The sequence below is a fragment of the Zerene cesonia genome, chromosome 3, assembly GCF_012273895.1.
Source record: "Zerene cesonia ecotype Mississippi chromosome 3, Zerene_cesonia_1.1, whole genome shotgun sequence".
NCBI lineage: Eukaryota > Metazoa > Arthropoda > Insecta > Lepidoptera > Pieridae > Zerene > Zerene cesonia.
In genome coordinates, this window is record NC_052104.1 from 7,607,411 (window position 1) to 7,611,507 (window position 4,097).

General features: G+C 31.8%; 1 long non-coding RNA gene across 1 annotated transcript; it reads right to left on the reverse strand.

The window, feature by feature from the left end:
- Positions 1-506: 506 nt before the first annotated feature.
- Positions 507-2,635, reverse strand: LOC119837222. Its single transcript, XR_005288137.1, has 2 exons — positions 2,167-2,635; positions 507-1,283 (listed from the first exon to the last, which is right to left on the reverse strand). It is a non-coding gene; the product is annotated as an uncharacterized LOC119837222 (long non-coding RNA).
- Between the last annotated feature and the right edge of the window lie 1,462 nt (positions 2,636-4,097).

Genomic DNA, 4,097 nt, shown 5'->3' on the forward strand with positions numbered 1-4,097 from the left:
CAACTGTACCGGTATCCGCATCTCAACATGTGGTACATGGTATACGTGTATCCATTTACCATGAGGAACTCCTTGCCGTTTATCAACCTGATAGTTTTAACTGAAAAACGAAAATTTAAACTTGAGACAATTTTTTATTTTTAAACCAAATCTATCACTGTATATCTACATTTTATTACGACTCTCTTTCTTAAAGCCTTTACGTTTTGAACTTTATAAATTTCTTACCATAGTAGTAACGACGTTTTAGTATGTATGTTTGCTACATTACATAGTTCCAACAGTGAGTTAGAAAACCTCGATTCAGTTAAGTACAGAACAGTAATCATGTTCAGATAGCTATACTAACATTTTGCGAAACCAATGTGGATTCGATTTTTACAAAAGTTCCATTTATACAAATATGTGATTATTTTATTCATCGGAAGCAATCATCAACCATAAATAAGTCGGTACTATTGCTGTATATGTATATTTAGATCTCTATAATAAAGAAAAACAAGCAGTTTAAAATTTGACATAAATGTTTTATATTTAACACATATATTTTTATTACAGTGAACTTACACTTATAACATACAAACGGACAATAAATTATCATTTATAATGCATTACTTTATAGAAAAAATACACTTTATTAAAATTTTTTACAAGATCACTGGATCCAGAATTTAAGTCTACTAACAGGTACAAAGTGAAAAGTATATTATGAAGATAATCTTAAAAATAGGTAATAATTAGGATAACTCTAGTTTTAAGAAAAGAAAAACTATAAATACTGAATGATACAGCGGCGATTACAGTGCATGTTACATTGCAAAGCTTTAGATTTCTTTATCTTCTATTGTGATAATTTTATTTTGAAATAAACTAATTTCACCTACCAACTTTATATACCTAGAGTAACTATATAACAATTCATATAATAGGGAAACGCGAGAACCCACTCCAATCTTTTCAAATTAAACCTTGACAGAAATCGCATATCGCCTCCCGTGACGTCATATTTATCAACGCGCATTACTCTCAATTTTTCAATGGATCCTCATTCGCTACCTTAATATATCGCCCATCAGCTGTTTTATAGTACCGTGGTGGCAAATGGTTGTGTCTTTCTACGAACTTCACAATCCGCTGAGAAGGCGACATTATAAAGAATGATCTGCATCGCCTTGTAACCGTGCAAATGTATCGAATCCCTGTTTTAGCTATGCAGTGTTTCGTGAAGGTATATCCGTTCACCATGAGGTACTTTTTCCCATTTGTCACGGTGATTTCTTCCACTGTAATATTAGAAATGCCATTGTTGAATCATTTCTAATTATTCATAAAGCAATCAACATACAACACATTACAATACAATGATTTTTTGACGGTGGTTCTTGGTCTGTATATAAATTATTATAACTTATATAGCAACCAATTGCAGTCCTCGTAACGCTTATTACTACTTGACTAGTTTTTAAGTGGGGCTTATTCATTAAAACATTATACTTATTACTATTAATTATTATTATAGTAATTTTCTATATTTTTTATATTGCATATTTATTATGAATTTACCGTTTGATAAATCATTTAGTAAAATCATATAGAAAGACATTGTTATTTTTAATAGTGTTGAATTTAAAAATCTTAACCCAATTATATTCTTTACATTTTGTACACGCTTTTCACACAATATAAAATTAAATCAAATCAATTTTTTATTATTAAATCAAACACTTAACCTAACCTTATAGCTAAGTACATCACGGTAGCAGTACAAATAGGTATCAAACAATTAAAGGTTCAAGACCGATATCTTTGCTTAATAATATGTTGAAATGGGGTCACAGCATGTTGAGAAAGAACAGTATGTAAAACAAATAGTTGCCTTACAGTCAATACATTAATGCTCAATTCGCATAAAGCTCAGCTGACGGAAAAGTGTATTTTTTAAAAGTACTTACTTTAAAAATAGCCCTCTGAGCTCTTTCAAGTTTCAGGAGGTGAGTCTTAGGTGCACCCCCCCAATTTGATATGCAATAGTAAAGAAGTGACTGGCATATCGCATAGTAGACTTGTCTTAAGATGTTAGCGAATTAATTTTCTGACTCCAGTTTGCAGTTGTTCTATATGACAGAAATAGGAAAGACTATATCTTAAAGAATTACAATAATTTACCATTTGATCAAAGTTTCACATAGCGCCCATTAGCTGTTTTCATATATTTGGGTGGAGGATGTTCATGTTTTTCCACTAGTCTCACTATCGTACCATCCTTGGATATCACCATACAAGATCTGCATTTGGATGTTAATGTACAGATATACCGGATCCCCAGCTTGGTTTCAGAATATCTGGTGAATGTAAAACCATTCAGCATGAGGTAGGTCCTCCCGTTGGCTAACGTGATCTCGGTAACTGAAATTAAATTAAATGGGAATGTTATGACAATACTATTTGGTTAAAGTAATCTGAAATGGACCTTGGTCTAAAGGTAGGTTATTAATTTATGAATTTGAACCCGGAGTTTCACCAACATTTAAGGAAATAGTGTTATATTATATAGACTCTGTCCTCGTCTTCCTCGATTAATGGATTATTCAATACAACAATTCTTTTCGACAAATAGGTCGCCCGCGTCCCTGGGAGGTACCCTTCCAAATACTAAAATGCGACGAAACAACATGTATTTCCTATCAAAGGCAAAAAGAATCTTATCAACCGGTTGAAAACCCACAGAGTTATCGTAACAATATAAAGCAAGAAAATTCAGTCAAAATCCAATCAAGGGAAGACGAACATATAATTTTTTGGGATCTTGGTAACAAAATACTATTCAATTTCAACTAGTATTCCTGAAATTGACGCATTCAACCAAGCAAACAGCTCATCAGCTTTATATTTTTCTTCATATAAATTATGCGGCTAGATTTTATTATGAAGAAATGTGGGTCGTTTAGTCCCACACTTTAGTTTCCTAATTATAATATGCAAATGAGACCAAAACACAAGGTTTTTACTAAATTTAGCTAGTTTTTTTGTTCAGTCAATATTTTAAAAGTTAAACTAGTGATATACATAGCACATGTACCGTGTATGCTCCTAACGGAGATCCCGGGATTCCCTAAATACTTGCTCTTCGTTCCTTTAAATTAAAAATATCCAAAAAATAAGGGTGCTGTGATTTGAGGGCAACAGAATTTCTTCATAATAAGAACTAGGCAAAACAAACAATACTACATACCATAAGCTAAGATGGCACAGACCCAAAATACAAAAACTTAATTTCTAACTTTATTACAATTCAATATACAAATAAATTATGACTCATAATGTATTTACAAACAGGTATATATTTACAAAAAATTAGGTTTTCTTGCATCACATTCCCGTATCTTTTTGCATCACTAACCAAAATAAACCTGTTAGGATCACACTAGAAATAATTTCTGGAGATAAAGGGAAACCCTGTATACTTGTCCTAAAGATCTTTTCATATTATAACTTGACGTACAGTCCATTCTGTTTCTTCATGTACTTCGGTTTGGGATGCTGATGTTTCTCCACAAGCCTAATTATCTTCCCATCCTTTGATATCATCACGAATGACCTGCATTTCGATGTCATGGTACATTTGTATCTTGAACCGACTCTGGACTCAATAATCTTGGTGAAGGTGTACCCGTTTATCATTAAAAATGTTTTACCACTCGCCAATGTAATTTCAGTTGCTACAAAAACAAAGATGTAAGTATAAAATTTGTCAAATAGAAAAAAAACTTGAGCACATTTGGAGTAATTTTGTACTTACTACAAGCGACTTCTACTGCCAAGCACGAGAAAATCAAAAGAACGGTTTGGGGTCAACCCACTTTATTAATAGAAAATACATAACAGGATACATATAGTGCATATATTAATTATATTGAGTGCGATAGGCACCGTGTCAACGCAAATCGTTAATACAAAAAAAAAAACAATATGATTCTTTCATTTATCCTACCGTCATCCACAGTTTTATACTTTAATTGAGCATAATATAAGTAACATGATGATATATTCTGTAAAGTAATTGACGTTAAAATTCAATAAAATTATCTTTCTATGTA